This window comes from Carcharhinus amblyrhynchos, chromosome 24 (genome assembly GCF_965287045.1).
Source record: "Carcharhinus amblyrhynchos chromosome 24, sCarAmb.v2.hapA, whole genome shotgun sequence".
In the NCBI taxonomy this organism is placed as follows: domain Eukaryota; kingdom Metazoa; phylum Chordata; class Chondrichthyes; order Carcharhiniformes; family Carcharhinidae; genus Carcharhinus; species Carcharhinus amblyrhynchos.
In genome coordinates, this window is record NC_137347.1 from 43,163,630 (window position 1) to 43,185,466 (window position 21,837).

General features: G+C 43.7%; 1 protein-coding gene across 4 annotated transcripts in view; it reads right to left on the reverse strand.

The window, feature by feature from the left end:
* The window catches only part of yrk (Yes-related kinase), a 294,154-nt gene that overhangs the window by 213,440 nt on the left and 58,877 nt on the right, over positions 1 to 21,837 (reverse strand). For 2 of the 4 annotated variants that reach the window (XM_080211586.1, XM_080211584.1), the window contains exon 2: positions 15,938 to 16,013. The exons of the other annotated variants lie outside the window; for them this stretch is intronic. The gene's annotated coding sequence lies outside the window, so the exon portion shown is untranslated. The remainder of the gene's footprint in view (positions 1 to 15,937; positions 16,014 to 21,837) is intronic. 4 annotated transcript variants of the gene reach the window in all.

Sequence of the window (21,837 nt, forward strand, 5' to 3'; positions counted from 1 at the left end):
AAAAGCTAACACACAATACGCCTTCTTAACAACCCTATCAACCTGGGTGCCAACTTTCAGAGATCTATCCACATGGACACCAAGATCTCTCTGCTCATCCACACTACCAAGTAACTTCCATTAGCCCAGTACTCTGTATTCCTGTTACTCCTTCCAATATGTTGATATGAATTAACATGTAGCACATATCAGCAGGGTTTGGGGTTTGGTTTGGACCCTAATGTCGGGGTCAAATGGGGGCTCCCTCTCATGTAACTAACCTGCAGCCTGGGTCACTCTGCGATCCTGGGACTCCAGTGCCTGTTCTTCCAGCAACGGCCAGTCCTCCTAGTGGCGCTGCTGAGCAGGGCAATAGGAGTTCCTCAAACTTGGAATGAGCTACAGAGGGGAGGTGTCCTTTCAGTAACTTTTAAAATAAAAAATGGTCAGAATTGCCAAGCTGCCATAATAGATAGGTTTCCCCTGCACAGGGTGGCCTGTAGCTGCAGCAAGAAGCAGGTTGGAAGGACACCAAAGCCTGCTTAGAGCATTGTTCCCTGAATTTGCTGCTGGAAAGCTGCCCCCAGGCTGTCGGCCTAGTTTCCAATGCCTGAGGAGGCCACAAGCTGACTGGAAAATTCCAGTGAGTCTCTAACAATAGTCCTTAATAGACCATTAACAAAGATGGAAAATGCTAGAAAACCTCAGCAGGTCTGACAGCATCTGTGGAGAGAGAATACAGCCAACGTTTACAGTCTGGATGGCTCTTCATCAGGACCAAAGACAAGGAAAATAGGATGAAGTTTATACTGTAAGGGTGAGGAGCGGGGGTGGCGTAATTGACTATGATGTCACAGCAATGAAGGTGGACAGGGTGAAAGAGACAAATGGAAATCCTCCCGGAAGGAAGAGCAGAACCTCTTCAGGGTCGGAGGAGAAGCGGCAGTGAGTTAAACACTCACCCTTACAATATAAATTTCATCCCATTTCCTATTGTCTTCAGCTCTGACAAAGTGTCATCCAAACTCAAATACTCTGTTTTTGTGGGGAAGATGTTGCCAGTGAACTTTTGTGTACTTTGGGCGACCTTTAAAATTGGTGCCCTGATCCTTGAAAAACAAGGCAGCTGGCAGGGCGAACTCGGGGGTTGTGGGACCCAGCCCTCGCTGTTTCTCCCTCTATGTCCTGAATATCCAGAAAAGGTGCCAAGACTTCAACACTGCTATTCCCACCCACGATGGGTTTTTGCCGAATTCAGGGAAAATTCCACCCTTGGTTTATTTTATGTTGACAAAGACAGGACTGTTGCAATTATTTAAATCGAGCTTTCTGATAAGCAGAGTGAGGGCAGGCAGGCTACAAGATTATCCTGAGTTGGGATTCTTTGGATAATTTGTTGTTGCAAGACAGTTGGAGGCATTGTTTGTCCATTTCAGAGGCTCGTGACGCAGAGGCACAGTGGGCGTCTGCAATTTATGTAAGTCTTGAACACAAAGCAAAAGAAATGCCAGATTCATTCTGAAAGTGAATTATTCCATTGATTCGACAGATCCTGATTTTCGGACCTGGATGTTCATTAGTGATCAATAATATTTGGCAAAAAAATGTGGTTTGAAATCAATATCAAATGAACAACCCTTTAAAAAGTTACTTAGCTGAAAATTAACATTTGCTTCTTGTTTTCTATGAATATTTTTCTTCAAGAGAACAGGCTGTGTTATTAGCATTGAGACAGCCAGCAGCAGTTATTGAGTGTCAGGGCACTGAAGCAGCTGAATTATCAGTTGAGAATACAATGATTTATTCAGGGTCATTTATCAGTCAAATTGTGAGATTTCAGTTCCCTCATATCATTGGTTCTGGAACTTTCCTCCAAGTACAATCCCTTCAATCCTCAGACTTCAGTCAGCAGAAGATCAGCTCAGAGTACATTTTCTCATCTTCCTGTTGATTTGTGTTGCAAAGTGTCTGTCCTCTAGTCATAGTTGAGCCGAAGGGCCTGTTTCCATGCTGTAAACCTCTATGACTCTGCTTGCAGGTGCAGCAGGTGGTCAGGAAGGCGAATGGGATGCTGGCCTTCATAGTGAGGGGGATTGAATATAAAAGTAGGGAGGTCTTGCTGCAGCTGTATAGGGCATTGGTGAGGCCGCAGCTGGAGTACTGTGTGCAGTTTTGGGCGCCGCACCTGCGCAAGGATATTTTGGCCTTGGAGGGAGTGCAGAGGAGGTTTACTAGGCTGATACCGGAGTTGAGGGGGTTGAGCTATGAGGAGAGGCTGAATAAACTAGGTTTATACTCGTTAGAGTTTAGAAGAATGAGGGGAGATCTCATTGAGACGTATAAGATGATGAATGGGATGGATAGGATAGAGGTGGAGAGACTCTTCCCGCTCAAAAAAGACAGTAGGACTAGGTGGCACAGCCTCAAGATAAAAGGGGGGCGGTTTAGAACGGAGTTGAGGAGGAACTTCTTCACTCAAAGGGTGGTGAATCTCTGGAATTCTCTGCCCGTTGAAGTGGTGGAGGCTGCCTCGCTAAATATTTTTAAGAAGCGGGTTGATGGGTTTTTGATAAGAGAGGGGATTAAGGGTTATGGGGAGAGGGTGGGAAAGTGGAACTGAGCCACAACAGATCAGCCATGATCTTATTGAATGGCGGGGCAGGCTCGAAGGGCTAGATGGCCTACTCCTGCTCCTATTTCTTATGTTCTTATGTTCTTATATCAGTCGGAGCAGGGCCCAGGAAGCGCACACAGGACGAGAGTGCTTCTTTGATCATATTTGCCTGGATGAGTGAAGCTTCAACAACATTCAAGAGGCTCAACACCACCCAGGACAAAGTGGATTGGCACCCCATCCACAAACATTCAATCTCTCTGCCACTGACACACAGTAACCGCCGTGTGCGCCACCTACAAGATTCACTGCAACAACTCATCAAGGCTCTTTCAACAGCACTTTCCAAATCTACGACCACTACCACCTAGAAGGACAAGAGCAGCAAATGCATGGGAACATCACCACCTACAAGCTTCTCTCCAAGTCTGGATACTTGATGGGCCGAATGGCCTCTTTCTGCACTGTTGGGGTTCTATGATTCTTCTAGATCACACACCATCCTGACTTGGAAATATATCAGAATTCCTTCGCTGTCGCTGGGTCAAGATCCTGGAATTCCCTCTCTGACAGCACTGTGGATGTACCCACACCTTATGGACTACAGCAGTTCTAAAAGGCAGCTCACCACCACCTCCTCAACAGCAATTAGTGATAGAATCATAGAATGTAGGGCACGGAGACAGGCCCTTGGGCCCAAACTGGCCCATGCCAACCAAAAAGTCCATCTAAGCTCACCCCATTTGCCTGCATTTGGCCCAAATCCTTCTAAACCTTTCCTATCCATGTATCTGTCACTTTAAATGTTGTCAATGTCCTTGCCTCAACCACTTCCTCTGGCAGCTCATTTCACACACGTACCACCCTCAGTGTAAAAACGTTGTTCCTCAGTGCAATAGAAAGTTGGCCTATCCAGTGACACCCACATCCCATGACTGAATACATTGTAAAAATGGAGAGAGGAGGCGGATTTTGTTTTATCGACAGCAAACTGTTGCAGTTTGAAATGTGATACCTGAAAAGGAGGAAGAAACAGATTCAATTGTAGCTTTCAACAGTGAATTGGATCAATACTTGAACAAGAAATAATTGCAGGGCTCAGAGGAAAGAGGAGGGAAGGGACACCAATTGGATATCTCTTTCAGAGAGTTCTGTATATGATGAAGGATCAGTCTCTTAACTTAAAATGGTCTATTTCCAACTACTCCATTGGAAACTATCTCGAATAATCATTATGCTAGCTTCAAATTAATGTCCCATGATCAAGAAACGTGGACATTCCTCTCTCAATCAATCATATTATGAATAAGGTATCATTTCAAGTTGAATTTCTATATATTTGCTTGATAAGGAAGGTAAAAAATGATTTCAGTTTCATTTAGGTGTTGTTAATGAACCTTGGTGCCTGGAAGTTTGGATAGACTTGTCACTAAAAGGTTTTGAGTCTTGTGGGCTTGTTTATATATTCACATCTTTATTGAGGTCTTACAGTCATTGACATTAAAGAGATGGGTTAAAAAGAGATTTAAAGTTCGGTGTTTCTGGAAACAACACAAAGTAGGAAAGCTTGACTATTGCCTAATGGCAGTGATCTGAGGACACAGACAAAGTAAAGACAGGAGTTGAGAGAGCAGGTGTTCACTGTGTTTCCGAGAAAGAAGATCGGGATTTGAAGCTCTCTGAGGAGTAAATTGCAAGAATAATGGGACAGAAATTAACTGAATAATTACAGGACTCAATAAAGTGATCAGTTTTGTGAAGGTGCTACTAAAAGACTGAATTTAGAGAATTTGTCTGTTTGCTGTGCAGTTGAAGAAATCATGAGTTCAGAGCGCAGTTTCTGGGTGCCTCGGGAGAGATACCAGTTGGAAGAAAACTGTTTGCAACTGTGTCAGTCCCAAGCAAAAGGCCTTTGTGTCAAAATAGTGGTAACTCTTCACTGGTTTTTGTGTCTGTAAAGATATTCCTGGGGTACGGTAACCATGGGAATTTGAATTGTCTTCGTGTGTTTGAGTCGAGATCTTTCCAACCTTTTTGTCTGGCGTAATACCATTCACTTTTCTTGCTGTAATCAATATTTTATCCTTTATATTAAAAGTTCATCAGCACACTCCTGTGAACTTGTTCAGTAACTTTCCTCCACAGTTTATAAAAACAAGTTATTATCTGTCAAACCAACTTTCACTCTGGGATCTGACTTGTCCTGTGTTAATATCAGCTGGAATTGAATCAATAGAACAAAAGGAAAAGCAGATTAACCGATGGTGTGTTGCCCTGCTGTTTCAAAGATATTGGTGTGCACACAGATGTTCCATATGTGACAAAAGTAACATATTCAAATTCATTCAACGTAGATGAAATGACTTGGGATATTTCTGGAGGCAATGAGAAGCTACTTGCAATAATGTGGCCCTCTAAGGGGGTGATCCTTTAAGGATAACATGATTGGGCTGGACTCTACGGAGAGGCCACGAGGGAAGCCGAACCAATCAGAAAATGGGCGCATATCCTGGGATAGGGGAGGATCCTCAATTGGAGCCAGGGAAGAGTTGTGTATTCGGTCTGTCAAACCCTTATCTTGTGTACATAAAATTAATAATAAATCATTCATTGTTGAAGCCACAATGAGTCACCTTCCAATTTATTACAGTATTGTATATCTGAAAGATATTTAGTGCTTTCCTTAAAAAACTTTAATTGACTATTCTAATTGTTTCCACAATTCTTCGCTCTCATTATACAGATTATCCCCAAAGACTGAAGGAGCAACATATTTCATCAGCCAATCTACGTTCAGGAATTTGCTTGACATTCTTTCTGGGGGATGCAGTGAGTGTGTTGCTATCTATGGGAGTGAAATCAGTTAAAATGCCACTGTCTATCGCAGGAAAATATCACATGTCAGTGAACCTTGTGTTCTTGTCACTCAATGACTCATTTTAACACAGATTAGATCAATGCATGCAAGCAAGTTAATAAAACAAACTTGGAAAACACTTGGGAAAAAAACTGCAATCCCTTAAGGCGGAGCAAAAACATTCAGTTATAATTTACTTATAGCCAAGTAAAACCCATTTAGCGCAATAAAGAGAGTTGATCTTTTCCATTTGTTGCTGGGAGTAAAATCAGAAAATTCCAGAAAGACACGGCAAGTCTGCAGCATCTTTGATGAGAGAAACAGAGTTAACGTTTTGAGTCAATATGACTCCTCTTCTGGTGACCAATTCTTTCATCTGTTTAGCTACTTTCTCAAAGGTGTTAAAAACACCTTGAAGTCCTTCTCATCAAATTCAAATCGAAACATCTCCCCAATTGGTTCATGTCTAGAACCACTGTTTTCCTCATCCAGCTCTGTTAGCTTGCTATACTTTGCTGCACTTTAATTTGATGTTCTATCTGCTTATTCTTTTCTCTTTCTGCCATTGCTAACATCTATATTTACAAACCTTTCTCCCTTTCCCTTTGCTCCCTTTTGTTTTCTGGCATTTCTAATTTTTTCGTTTCTATTTCTCTTTGTAATTGAATTTTTGTTAATTTAGTGTCTCCACTTCTCAAAATATAGGGACTGTCTATACAGGCATTTGTAGATTTAAGTATTTTGCCCTGCTTTCAATTACCTCAGCCTTCTTAGCCCCGTAGATAATCCTAATTCCAAATTATCTGCCAATTCTATCAATTTAGCTCAAGATACGCTTTTCATATTTGCTAAGATTATATTGTCTACTTCCGAATAAGCCTGGGCTAGAGCTAGAGTAAACATTGCAGTGTCCTTCTTCTAAACAACGTGTCCTCATTTGGCTCCATGTGTTCCTCACTCTCGATACGTTTGAAAAGTCACAAATCCCCAACACACAAAAGAAATTATTCTTTTTAAGATTCTGGCCATGGGCCCCACATTTTTGTTAAGATGTGTCTCGAAACCCTGAAGGATAACTTGAAATACGAGTTCTTAGTGGTGTATATTTGTCTGGAATAATGTGAGGAACCACTTACAACCCGGTGAGGAACCAGTCTAGTCTTTGTGTCAACAATTAATAAAGAATATGTATTAAAGTAAAAGAAAAACATACAAGGGAGATATATACACTATGATACTTTAGTATGTTAATAGCTGAATACACAGTTTTATCTGAAATTACCCTCTTCCCAAAATATACCCATGTTCCTCAAACTTACTGAGTTACCCCTTTTCCTGATTTAGTGACTCTATGATTAAATACGGCTCATAGTTACCACATGATACAGCTTAGATGACCAACTCCGGGAGACGTCTTTTGCTGATTCAGTAACATTACAAAACTGCATATTTTCAAGAAGAATATCTGCAATCTGCCCTGCCTATAAATGTCAGCTGGAACAGGCCTCCATGGCTCTGATCACAGATGGAACTGGCCTCTCTAAAGATTCTGGCCTGCCTATACTATTGGATGGAAAACTAGCCTCCTTCCCCAATGAAGATGCCAACCGTTATTCTATTCAGCCATGTTGATATCCCACCCTGGGATATCTCTCCAACTTCTTGTCTTTAGTGGTTTATCATTTGTATAGCCCCACTGATTCTGGTAAACAATGTGTCTGATTTTGCAATTCGCATCTCAATTTCTCTAGATGCCTGCAATCTTGTTACTGGGCAAATCACATCTCAGTATTCCCCTTGATAACTGCTAATCCTGTTACTTGTTTGTTATTTTGTTTCCATCCCCAGTTTACCACTAGTCTCATTAAGTTCCAAATTCCTAACTGTTATACTTAAATTTCCTAGATTCCTTGAATCAAATAAAACGGAATTGTAAAGAAAAAAGGGATCTGTGTATTGAGGACAGAAAAAGGTTCAAAGAATAGACAATAAGAGTTTTGTAACTGATGCGCTAATTAGGCAACAACTCACCCCGTCTGATAACATGAAACCACATAGAGACCCTTTAATATAATAAAATATCCCAAGACATTTCACAAGCGGATTACCAGAAGAGTTTGACATTGGCACATAGGAGGTATTAGGGTAGATGACAGAAAGTTTGATCAAAAAAATTCAGTTTTAAAGGCTGCATTAACAGAAGAAGGAGTGGCAGAGAGGTGGAGGGATTTACAGGGGAATTGCAGAGCTTAGAGCAAGGCAGCTGAAGCATAGCCCCCATTGGTGGAGTCATTTACATCAGGGAGACTGGCGAGGTCAGGGTTGGAGGAGTGCAGAGATCCTGGAGGTCTGTCGGGCTGGAAGAGGTTACTGAGATAGGGAGTGAGCTAGACAACAGAGGCAATGAGAATTTTTAAACCAAGACGTTACACTATATAACACAGTGAGCAGAGGAACACTGGCTGAATGGGATTGGTGCAAGTTGATGTATGGGCAACAGACATCTGGTTGGCTTCAAGTTTACTGATGGTGGAAAATGAGAGACCAAGCAGAACATTAGAGCAGTAACGTCCAATTACTGGTCACGAGATGTAGGTTTCACACGTACTACGGGTTAGAAATAGCGTGGAGCCTTTTCACAGTGATACACTCTCCTATTCTGGTTTGACATAACCAGAATTCTGTGAGTTCACCAGGTCACCATCTCAGGTTGCACTAAGAATATATACTCTATATCCGCGGCCAGCACATCTCAATTTTCAATCCGGAAAGGAAACTACATTTAGGTTGTCTTGCTACAGAATGCGAATGGTTTGCATAAGTACAAGAGTGCAAGTCTATGTCACTGCATGATTATAAAAAGCACTTGCTTTTGTGCCTTTGATAGCTTCAGAACATTCAAAAAAGCTTTGCAACAATTCAAAAAACAGTATGTCCAGGATGCCACAATGTATTAAATCATTGGCCACGACTGTCTATTCTATTGTACATTAGAGATAATGAATGCTCCGTCAGGACTGTAGAAGGCTTAGAACACACACAAAAAAGGGGCTTCTTCTGAGCCACAGAGTCTAGAATGTTGAATGAGTTCCGTCTTTACTTACTTTACACAGGGCAGGAAAATTCTATTTACCAGAAGGCAAAAAAGCAGGTTACTGTTGGGATCTAGTGCGCTGATGAACAGAGCACAATGCCACCCAGCAGGGTGGAGCGTGTGGAGGGAATGTCAATCTCTGCTGACAGCTGAAGAACTGGTCAAACATCTCCACCCTCCAGCAAGACTCGCCATATTAAGTGCCAATTGGGCCCTGAGAGGGCAGCAGAAGGATTATGGAAATCCATCCCATTGAGAACTCTGCAGAATCGGAGACTGGCAGCTCTCTGGTACTCCGTATTTGTTGCCTGTACAACATCCATCCAACAAGGAACTCTCCCAACATGGTTTGCTTGTCATGGTCCTCACATGAGAATCCACTCACTTGCTGAGAGGTGAATACCAGCAGTGGCAAAATGAGGTCCTTTCATCAGCATCAATTGCCCAACAGGCTACAACAATCAGATACATCAAGGAGGTACAGACATGAATCTGAGTAAATAGCCGTGAAAGAATGGCTCTGCTTCAATAGGCTGAACATGAACCTTCCTCCATCCACCCACACTCCCACAAAAATAAATGGCCCCATGCCACCAAACACATACCCAGGGAGGACATTACATTCTCTCTGCAGTTAGCAGTTCAGTTCCTTCCTGGCCATTTACTCAGATTCATGTCTTCGCTTTCTCGATGCAGCTGGCTGCCTGAAGCTTTTCAATGTTCTCCCAAATCTAAATTTCTGGAAGGCATTTGACAAATCCCACACATAAGGCTATTGGTTTGGATCAACGTTTGGGTAATAAGGGTAAATATTGGGCATTGATAAGAAACTAAATGAAATTCTGATAGCGATAGTGGGGAGAAATAATAGAGATGCCTCAAGCAACACACAGACAATGAACAGGATGTAGAGAACAAGGTTTCGGTTTGAGCTCCAGTGTTTGAAAAAGTGTTCGGGGTTTATCAATAAATTTAAGGAGAGAAATATGTGACATCCTGGTGTGAAAATGAAATGCTATTATAGATAATACTAGGGGGCATAACTATAAGGTCATTGGTGGGAGATATAAGGGGGATGTCCGAGGTAGGTTCTTTACTCAGAGAGTGGTTGGGGTGTGGAATGGACTGCCTGCTGTGGTAGTGGACTCGGACACTTTAGGAACTTTCAAGCGGTTATTGGATAGGCACATGGAGCACACCAGAATGATAGGGAGTGGGTGGGATAGCTTGATCTTGATTTCAGACAAAGCTCGGCACAACATCAAGGACCAAAGGGCCTGTACTGCGCTGTACTGTTCGATGTTCTATAATTGAGAACTTGGTGAGATAGTGTGCACCAAAATAGAATAGGAACCAAGAGGCGTGTAGGGAATACTGAAACAGGAATCACAAAGACATTTATACCAAACAAGAGATGCAAAGGCCATAGAGGTAATTAATCCTAGAGAACACAGCTGGCAGGGTAGAAAATATACAATAGTTGAATGTGTACAGAAAAACTTAGAGCCATAGGTATACCAGAGACCAAAAAAAATCAGACACCGTAGGAATGATGTGGAGATGCCAGTGTTAGACTGCGGTGGGCACAGTAAATAGTCTCACAACACAAGTCCAACAGGTTTATTTGGAATCACGCGCTTTCAGAGCGCTGCTCCTTCATCAGGGGCTATAAGAGAGAAGGGAGCATAGCATTATTGATAAGAGAAACCATCGCTGCAGTAATGAGGGCGGATGTTTTAGAAGGCTTTTCAAATGAGGCCGTAAGGGTGGAGTTTAGAAATAAAGAGAGGTGATCACTTTGCTGGGATTATAATGCAGGCCTCCCAACAGTCAGAGGGAGAAAGAGGAACAGATATGTAGACAAATCACTGAGAAGCATGAGAGGAGTAGGATTATACTAGTAGGGGATTTTGTCTTCCCCAGTAGTAACTAGAACCGCTTTTGTGTGAAAGGATTAGATGGAGTGGGTTTTTTTAGAGTGCATCCAGCAGAGCTTTTTGTGCCAGTACATAGATAGTCTGACTAAGGATGGGACAGTGCTGGACTTAATCCAAGGGAACGAAGCTGGACAAGTGATCAAAGTGTCAGTGGGCAAGAATTTTGGATATACTGACCATAATTCTAGTTTCAAAGTCATTCCAGAAAGGAATAAAGATGATCCAGAAATCAAATGTTTGAATTGGGTGAAGGCTGATTTCAGAGACAGCATCTAGCAGAGATAAACTGGGAGCAGTTACTTACAGGGAAATCTACATTTGGAAAGTGGGAGTCCTTTAAAAGTGAAATAGTGAGTTGAGGGCCAAAGTGTTTCACCGAGTGAAGGGCAAGGACAGCAAGTCAAGAGATCCCTCGATGTCAAGGGATATTGAGGGTCTGATAAAGAAACAAAAGGAAGCATATGGTAGGTATAGCGCACTAAAAATGGGAGAGACCCTTCAGAAGTACAGAAAATGTAGGGGACAGAGCTTTAAAAGCAAATTGGGAGGACAAAGAGAGGCTGCAAAATATCTTTGGCAAATGACCAGGGAGAAAACGGGGCTCATTAGAGACGAAAGGGACATTCCGTGCATGGAACCAGAGGACGTGGGCGAGGTCTCAAGTATAACAATCATATATTCAGATCTCGTATGTGAGTTACTCAGCCAGTCCACCACAGGATGTGTATTCACACAGATTGGAGATGGGTTTCCCAATTATTAAAATCTAATCAACCACTAAATGTAAAAAGTTTATCCAAACTTATCGACAAACATTGAAAAATGTATGCTCAGAAAAAACATCTAATTTAATCTGTCGTGCCAGGACTTTTGAGGTTTAGTAAGTGTGAAATGTGGTTAAAGACACAATGCACTGGCCTCGGAGCGTTGTGTGTGATATATTCCATGTACGTCGCACAGCAATTAAATTGTTTCATTTGAACGAATGAAACTTGCAAAAGGCAAAAACCACAATTGCAAATGCTGTGACTCCGATCCACACAAGCTCCTACTAAAGCCAATCCACTTCCTTATAATGAGATATTTACATTCATGAAATATATCTACTCTTCTGCAGTAAAAGAAATTGGCCACAGCAGATGGTCAAAACAATTGTTTGCCTTTAGTCCATTCAGTGAATCCAGGTTCAGTATTTCAAACCAGGAAACATGACAAACTTTCTAACACTGGAATATTTTCTGCAAAGCACTGAGTATCTTAGTAACTTGCAAAGCCTTAATGTCGTTGGATAAGAACACCAGGAAAAACACCAACAATGCCAGTCCAAAGTTACAACCTGGTTTCTTAAGAACCTGATGTGGAGGTGCCAGTGCTGGACTGGGGTAAACACAGTGTCACAACACACCTGCTGTGAGATTTCTTACTGCTCTTAAGAACCAAACAAGTCCAATAAAGAAATACAAGTCTGCTTCATTTTAATAACATGGATTAGTAGTAAAGGCGGGTACACTTTTGTCTTTTAAAAAGTATTGAGGCAGTTACATGGGTAAGATGGGTAAAAAGGGGTGTGGGCCAAATATGGACAATTGTGTCTAGCTTAGGGGTTTAAAAAAAGGGGCAGCATGGACAAGTTGGGCTGAAGGGCCTGTTTCCATCTTGTAAACCTCTATGACTCTATGGGTGTGAAAACATTAGGGTTAATTTAGCCCCCAAGACCCAGTGTAACTGGTTGGGTAACGTAGAGGCAGAAAACTGCCCTCCCAGTTACAGAAAGCTCAATCTGACCAGCTAGTTTTTAACATGCAGTCACGCGTTTAATGATGTGCAAACCCACATCAGGGAAGCCTGACACAGGAACAGGGATGGAAGTGGGCTGCTAAGACAGATATTTAGTTCTTTGTTCTTTGATCGCTTTTCAGTTTTCTTTAGGGTTAGGAGGAGCAGAAGAACTCCTGACGGACACCGGGTTTTGGACTCTTTTATTGAAATGTGGCCTGGTTGCTCATCACGTCTTCGTCCGGCTAACACAGGAGGCTGATACAGGGGGCTGATACAGGGGGCTGATACAGGGGGCTGATACAGGGGGCTGACACAGGGGCTGACACAGGGGGCTGATACAGGGGGCTAACACAGGGGGCTAACACAGGGGCTGACACAGGGGGCTGATACAGGGGGCTAACACAGGGGGCTAACACAGGGGCTGACACAGGGGGCTGATACAGGGGGCTAACACAGGGGGCTAACACAGGGGGCTGACACAGGGGGCTGATACAGGGGGCTGATACAGGGGGCTGATACAGAGGGCTAACACAGGGGGCTAACACAGGGAGCTGATACAGGGGGCTAACACAGGGGGCTAACACAGGGGGCTGATACAGGGGGCTAACACAGGGGCTGACACAGGGGGCTGACACAGGGGGCTGACACAGGGGCTAACACAGGAGGCTGACACAGGGGGCTAACACAGGGGCTGACACAGGGGGCTAACACAGGGGCTGACACAGGGGGCTGACACAGGGGGCTGACACAGGGGCTGACACAGGGAGCTGACACAGGGGGCTAACACAGGGGCTGACACAGGGGCTGACACAGGGGCTAACACAGGAGGCTGACACAGGGGCTGACACAGGGGCTGACACAGAGGGCTAACACAGGGGGCTGATACAGGGGCTGACACAGGGGCTGACACAGGGGGCTGTCACAGGGGGCTGACACAGGGGGCTGACACAGGGGGCTGATACAGGGGGCTGACACAGGGGGCTGATACAGGGAGCTGATACAGGGGGCTGATACAGGGGGCTGATACAGGGGGCTGATACAGGGAGCTGACACAGGGGGCTGATACAGGGGGCTGACACAGGGGGCTGATACAGGGAGCTGACAGGGGCTGACACAGGGCGCTAACACAGGGGCTGACACAGGGGGCTGACACAGGGGGCTGACACAGGGGGCTAACACAGGGAGCTGATACAGGGGGCTGACACAGGGGGCTGATACAGGGAGCTGATACAGGGGGCTGATACAGGGGGCTGATACAGGGGGCTGATACAGGGAGCTGACACAGGGGGCTGATACAGGGGGCTGACACAGGGGGCTGATACAGGGGGCTGACACAGGGAGCTGACACAGGGGGCTGACACAGGGAGCTGACACAGGGGGCTGATACAGGGAGCTGATACAGGGAGCTGATACAGGGAGCTGACACAGGGGGCTAACACAGGGGGCTAACACAGGGGCTGACACAGGGGCTAACACAGGGGGCTGACACAGGGGGCTGACACAGGGGGCTGACGCAGGGGCTGACACAGGGGGCTAACACAGGGAGCTGACACAGGGGCTGACACAGGGGGCTGATCAACCTCTCGCTGTTACGATTCACAATTCACTTGACAAAGCGGAGCAGCAAAGACAGTTAATTGGCAGGCAGAGAAACACATCAGCTGAAAGCGGCACATTGTGTCCCATGAATGGGCTAACAGCGCCTGCCAAACATTAAAACTGTCCCAAAGTCACATGCACTGCCCAGCACACTCTCCTTCCCATTTCCAAACACTGCAGCTATTTACAATTATCAGACCATAGTGTCCAAGTTAAAACATCGCTTTACTTTCAAGTAAATTAATTAGAAACAACATTTTCAAGACATTACTGATATAAAAATATCTATTTTTAAATACATTTAATCAGTCCACGGGAATTTTCGGCCAGTTTGTAATGTTTTACTGCTCAAATCTGCAGAAGATATTTGGAAAAAACGGTCTCCCTGAGACATCCTGATGAACTTGTATTTGGAAATCGCCACATGTACTTCACTGCGCAAACTGAAACAAAGTTAAGACTGAATTCGGAGCTTGAACACTGAACCAGTGCTGAGAAGCTATAGCAGTGCCATTCTCCAAGAGAAGCCCCGAGTGTCACATACATTTCTTTCAAACATTAAGCATCCGTCTTCCTTTCTGTCCATTGTTGCAGTCATTCCCCAGAAACCAGCAGTGACTTCCTCTATTTTGAGGAATTCCTACACTTCAAGCAACTGATGCTCCGACAACAAACATACTTGACCACAACTGACTTTCAAAACAAAAGGTCAGATGCACTTTGTCGGAATGGTGGATGATTCAGAACATGTCTGTGTGGTGTCTAGCTTCTCCCTAAAAAAACAATGGCCTTATCCCAGTTATAAACCTGAAAGAAATGGTCCCTGTTTCTGCAGGATGTAAACTATCAGTGTCACAACTGCATTAAAGCATGGAGTTTAACATTTTAATTTGGGTCAAATTAATGCTGCAGGTATTTCTTCCCCATTGTGAGAGTGAGTCACTGCAATCTCATTGTCGATATTAAACAGTAAAGACAATTTCAGAAGAAAGTCCAATCACACTCCCATCACAGTGGCACAGTGGGTTAACACCACTATCTCACAGCGCCAGGGATCCAGGTTCGATTCCCGGCTTGGGCTACTGTCTGCACACAGTCTGCATTTTCTCCCCATGCCCCTGTGGGTTTCCTCTGGGTTCCCCCCACAGTCTGAAAGACGTGCTGGTTAGGGGCATTGGCCACGCTAAATTCTCCCTCGGTGTACCCGAACATGCATCAGAGAGTGGCGACTAGGGGATTTTCACAGTAACTTAGTTGCAGTGAGCCTAGTTGTGACACTAATAAAAAACTTAAAAAAAAAATTCTCTGTTAAAGAATCGGAGCATCCAAATCTGTTTCACCTGCAGGAGATGTCAAAACTTGGGTCCTTTAAAAATACCAGGGAGCAAAATTCTTCAAAGGTTAGGGAGGAGATGAGTTTATTTTTCATGATGAAAGTTTTCTTTAATGATCCCAAAAGATGACTTTTTTTTATGGGACATTTCACCAACAATACCAGTCCAAAGTTACAACCTGGCTTCTTCAGAACCAAGCAAGTCCGACAAAGAAATACAATTCTGCTTCATTTTAATAGCATGGGTGTGAAAACATCAGGGTCAGTTTAGCCCCCAAGAGATAATGGCGGTGTGGCTGGGTAATGTAGAGGCAGTAACTGCCCCTCCCAGTTCACCAAATAGTTTTTAACGTGCAGTCACGCGTTTAATGCCCGTGCAAGCCCATATCGGGGAAGCCCGATACAGGGACAGGCGTGGAAATGGGTTGCTAAGGACAGTTATTTAAATCGCTTTTCAGTTTTCTTACGGGTTAGAAGGAGAACTCCTGACTGACGCTGGGTTTTGGTCTATTTTATTGGAACATGGCCCAAGTGCTCATCATACCTTCTTCCAGCGAACACAAAGAACTGAGTGCGATAAGATGGCACTATTTCAACACCTATGTCATTCACCATTGATGTTTGCGGTAGATGTTGAGAATATTGTGGTCACGTCCATTTATTCTTTAAACTAAAATACTGGATCATGGCATCATCCTGAACTGATCATAGGTTTACATCTGGAAGGTTACATAGGTTTACTCACCTGTTCTCTCCACAGCTGCTGACTGGACCTTCTGGACGTTTCCAATACTTTTGGTCTAATGCAGTTAAGGAGCCAGCTGTAAAGAGATTAACCCAAGAATGAGAACTCAATGCTTCTGGTTGAAACTCCAGGAATATTTCAATCCATTCTTCATAAATAAACCAGCTGAAGATTCTCTGTGAGCTCAAGCAGGGGTTAGATTGGTAAACTTCTCACTTCAAATTCCTGTGAACAGTACTATATTTTTTCAATTACTGGACAAAATAACACTAACCCCATGTAATGAGTCCTCGATATGGTTTTGAATATTTATGCTCCCGGGCTCCGTCGCTGGTATTACTAAACCAAATGAAGGCGATAAAAGTTACAGCCTGATTTTAACTGAGGCTGAAGCAGATTGTAAATCACTCAGCCCCTAATAGCATGAGGCCCTGGGAAATTTAAACCCCTGGAGTTCATCTGCATAGGCCCAGTCAGTCTCACACCCCCAACCCTGAGGCTTCAGGGGTGACATTTCGGCTCCCTTGGGGGAATGGAGCCTAGCACTCTGGGGACCCGGAAGAATATTCCTTCCTGGATTCCCATAGATACTGGTTCTCCTTCCCAGGTTGTTCATTGTCCAGGGGCGGCACGGTGGCAATGGTTAGCACCACAGTCTCACAGCATCGGGGTCCAAGGTTCCATTCCCATCTTGGGTCACTGTCTGTACACAGTGTGCACATTCTCCCCATGTCTGCGTGGGTTTCCTCCAGGTGCTCCGGTTTTCTCCCACATCCCGACAGACATGCTGGGCAGGTGCGTAGGCCATGTTAAATTCTCCCTCAGTGTACTCTGACAGGAGCGTGGCAATTGGGGGATTTTCACAGTAACTTCATTGCAGTGTTAATGTAAGCCTACTTGTGACACTAATGAATAAACTGAAACATTGAGGAAATCACAATCCGCAGTAAAATCTGAAGCCTGATCCTGTTAACATCATCAAGATCTTGTGTTTATTCATTCACAGATGTAAGCATCAATGGCAAAGCCGGGATCTACTGCACATCCCTAATTGAGAAGTTGGTGGTTTGCCACCTACTGAACACAACTGAGTCACTGCTGGGCCCTTTCGGAAGATTGTTAAGTGTTAAACACATTGCAGTCAGAATAAAAGTTACAGAGAGCCTTTGACCATCAATGACCGCCACCCTCCCCCAACCCCCAACCCCTGCCCCCGCCTATTCAGAAGAGCAGATGCAACCCATGGAGACATAGCTATGTGGGTTTGTAACAGGCAGCCCTGACTAAAATCCACCCTTAAATATAAAAATACATTTACACAGAGAAGGAAGGGCACTAATTTGTAGTTGAACCAACAGTGAGCAAATTAACTCAATTACAAAGCCATTCTCAATGAGAAAACAGTGACACATTCATTGTACTTTCCACCGCAGAGGTTTAACATTAATAATCTTTTTATTCATTCGGATCATACTACATCCCTCTCCACCAACTCCAAGCCGATACAATAACTCCAACATCATTTTCCAAGCTCCTTTCTGATGAAGAATGGCACTATTGATTCCCCCACACACACACACAATTCTCAAATGCTAAAATGTTAGCTGCAGTTGCCCAGATCTCTGAACCTTCCAGTTATTGTGCTAATTCAGCACAAGCCTCGTGAATATGTATGCAGCAAGCATTTATATTTCTGTAACAAAGAGTCACATAACTGCTTTATCCATTACTTCCCACCAATTAGTTCCCATGTGGTGGCTGGATGTTACACAGCAACTGGATAGTTTCAGCTACATTGCACATTTCCAGTGCTGAGTGGAACTGAGAATGTCAACGTAAAGTTTACAGAATAAATCCCGTCAGTGCAGCAGTAAAACCTTCTGAAACTCTGGTGTGTCGGAACTTTGCTAACAAACCACTCATATTATCATCAACAATCCAAGTGGGCTACAAAGTGTCAAGTAAACACCATCCTGTCCTGAGTGTAAACTGTACAAGTGGTGCCTTTTTCCACACTGTGGTGGATAGTATTGATGCATTTAACAGGGAGGGAGATAAGTGCATGATGGAAAAAGTTGAAGGATATGTGGCTGAGGTGAAATATGGTGGTAAAAATAGAAAGCCCCCTTCCATGGAAATGCCTCCTCCAATACGGACCTACCCCTACAACAGAACACCCACCATGCAACACCCCACCACACAGCGTGCCCCCTGGCACAGCCTGGGCATGACCCTCTACCCCCCGCAGGGGGGTGTGTTCACATGTGTGTCTCTGGCAGGTTCTGCACATCAGGTGCACATCATGGGGGAGGAGATGTAATTGGACAATTTAATGGCAGGGGAAAGGGAGCGGGGGGGGTGTTGAGGAGGCTATCAGGCATAAAGGCAAGGCCTGCCAGTGATATTTAAATATATTTTAATGCGGATCCCAACTGAGGCCAAAACATTGTGTGATTTCAAGGAGAAATTAGATATAGTTCTTGGGGCTAAAAAGATCAAGGGATATGGAGGGGAGTGGGGTGATCAGGATATCGAAACAAAAACAGAAAATGTTGGAAACTCACAGCCTTGGCTCCCTGTCTGTGTGCGTTTGAACTTTCTCCCTGTGTCTGCGAGAGTTTCCTCCCGGCGCTCCAGTTTCCTCCCACAGTCCAAAGATGTGTGGTTTAGGGGGATTGGCTACAGTGTGAGATTACAGGGATAGGGTGGGGGAGAGGGCCTGGGTAAGATTCTCTGTTGGAAAGTTGGTGCAAACTCAATGGGCTGAATGGCCTCTTCTGCAGTGTCGGAGCTCTATGAGAATTGATATTCCATTGGTATATTGCGCCTCACTGGCTAATGTAGCTTATTTTCCCTTCAATCTTGAAAGCAAAACAAATTTGCTGCTCTTTATTTTACGATTACTGAAGTCTGAGACTGCTGTCTCCTTTGGCTTTGTGCTGAATTATAATTCCTTCCCCTGAGCTTATTCATTGAATCCGAATCCCAGTTATCTTTCTAATGAGAGCAAGGAGCAGACAGAACAATTAGCCTTTACACCAAAAATCTAAAATTGAATCAGGCTGTATGGCCAGAGTGGTTTAAAATCTTCGCTTTGTCCACTTAACACTGTGGTGCAGTGAATATGAAACAGACGCAGCAAGAGCTTATTTCTTTGAGGTGACCTCACATACGTTTGCCAGAATTAGATCTTCCAGCTCTATTCTTGAAAGATATAATATGGTTTGTTCATTCATACGAAAATCCAGCAGCTTCATTATCAGCATGAGGGGAATGGATCAGCTGGATAGTCAATACCTTTTCCCAAAGGTAGGGGAGTCTAAAACCAGAGGGCGTGGGTTTAAGGTGAGAGGGGGGAGATACAAAAGGGTCCAGAGAGGCGAATTTTTTCAGAGGGTGGTGAGTGTCTGGAACAAGCTGCCAGAGGTAGTAGTAGAGGCGGGTACAATTTTGTCTTTTAAAAAGCATTTAGATAGTTACATGAATAAGATGGGTATAGAGGGAAATGGGCTAAATGTGGGCAATTGGGACTAGCTTAGGGGTTTTAAAAAAAGGGCAGCATGGACAAGTTGGGCCAAAGGGCCTGTTTCCATGCTGTAAACCTCTATGACTCTAGGTGTGGGGAATGACACAATCTCTTCACTTTCTTTCCCACAATCGGACAGTCCGAGACTCAGTTGCTGACATGGTCTCAGTCAATGTTGTTCTGCACCTGACCAAGCGGAATCGGTTTGCAAAGAAAGCCTCTTTGGAGATTTTTACTCCATGCAGGCGTGATCTTAGCTCAGAATCGACTGTGCTCAGCTGAATCAAATAAATGTGAATGTGAGTAAGAGCTGAAGGCTGCAGTGCTGTCCTGTGGGAGTCTGTGCGCTGTTACAGCTGTCCACCACAACCACCTCCTTGTTGCAATTGTTCTGGAGTTGCAGTGCACTGTCACATACCATTACAGTCAGAGTGTCTGCGTGCAATATACAAATGCACAAAGTAAGGTGAGGGGGTTGGATTTGCAATTGCCTGGAACCAACTCCCAGAGAAAGGTGGCTGTATTTTCCTCTCAGCCTCATGAGCATAGTCTCTCTGATTGCTGGGCTGGAAAGCCAACATGAAAGTGGTTTGGTGAGCGGAGCTAGTGTGTTAACCGCACGGTTCTAGTGATCAGCGAGTGCAGAAAGCAGGTGCCATTTTGAGCTTACCTGGAAGGGGAATCAAAGGTTGCTGCAGGATTTAAAATCCACAAACAGGAGACAAACATTGTGACGTGGAAATCTAAATTCCACCATGCTCACAACAAATATCAATATATCTGGAAAGACTGCAGGAAGTCCGATGGAGCCTGTCTTAGACAAAGCCAGGATAGAGAAGTCAGCAAAGTCTCCTACAGGAGTGAGTGATGCAGACCAGGGAGAACAGGAGGATGTGGCCAGCTATATCAATGTTACCTCCATCACAGCATGCAAATGGAGACAGTATCTAAAAATGCCTGATGAACTTACCAGCTCAGTTAATATAGAAAAGGCTTCAATCAATACAGTCAGCTAATCATACCTGACATTTACAATTACCTCTATTCACAGAGTCTTCCAAGTACTTTCCAACATTACTATCAATTACCTCTGACATTAGATGCATTGAACTCCCGTTAGCCTTCACCTTCAGTTACATCCTTTTCTCCATTCAAGCCAAAAGAACCTTTCTACCTGATGCCTACAACAATAACTACATTTCAGAACTACTAAATTGCCTGTGAAGTGCTTTGTGTTAGAATACCAGATCAGAAACCCCCCAGTTACATTACGAAGCCAGACTAGGCACCAACAATTTGCTATTTTGGCATTAATATAAGGATATGATGTTTCACTCTAGACACAATTCTATTGAACAAACAAACTGTATTTGACAGTTTAACTAGAACAAATGAATTAGTTTGGCTTTTAACAATTGAACAATAAGTAAACATGACAAGATACAATTCTTAACTGTTAATCTATTGCAATGAGTTCCAATTCAAGCAATATTCCTCTTGTAGCCTTCAACTACCTCTTTAAAATAAGTTAGCAAAACACATGCATACTTGCTGTGACTTAGGTTAACAGTCTGAAGCTTTCAGAGAGGCCTTTGCAGAGATAGCGAAAGAAAGAAAACCACTGCTTTCTTCTGATCACCCAGGCACCAGCTGCTTGCATTTTAAAATGAAACTGTAACTCTTTCTTTCCTGCAAGCTGAACTCCTCCCATTAACCACATGACTCTGTATAACTAGTCTGAAATCCCAGGAGAACCTAAATAAACAAAAGATCTATTAACTCTAAAAGGAAATACATTCCCAGATAAAGTCAGTTATCGTCCTGCATTCTTAGTATCTGCTGCATGTTACCCCAGATAAATCAACTCCTGTAAATAAATCTCTTAAAGAAGCCCCACCTTAAACACAAGATATATCAAAGTAGCACACACAGTATCATTACATTTGGGACTTGCTGTATTTGTGAAAAATGCTTCAATTCAATTTCATCTTTTAATATCACAAGTACACCTGTTCACGCGCACAATTACTTATTGAAATCAATGAAATTGGAAATTCTCACTCTGTGCTTTTCTTATGGAAAAAGGCAACATTGACAAGAGCTTGATCCCAAACTATAGATTCAAACATTGGGTTAAAGCTTTTCAAATCTAGGGATGGAAGACCATGAAGGTTCTGAAGAATGTGGGGTACTTTTAGCTTAAGAGTTGTTATGAATTATTGCATTTCTTTCCTCTCACCCTATTCTCATGTTCACTGATTTCCAGTAAATTAGAATTAAGCCTTTGACCAGGTTATTCTCTCTAGTGAAAGCTCGAACGTAAAATCTACTTGTAATGGCATAAATACAAACTGCATTCCCTCTGCATGTACAG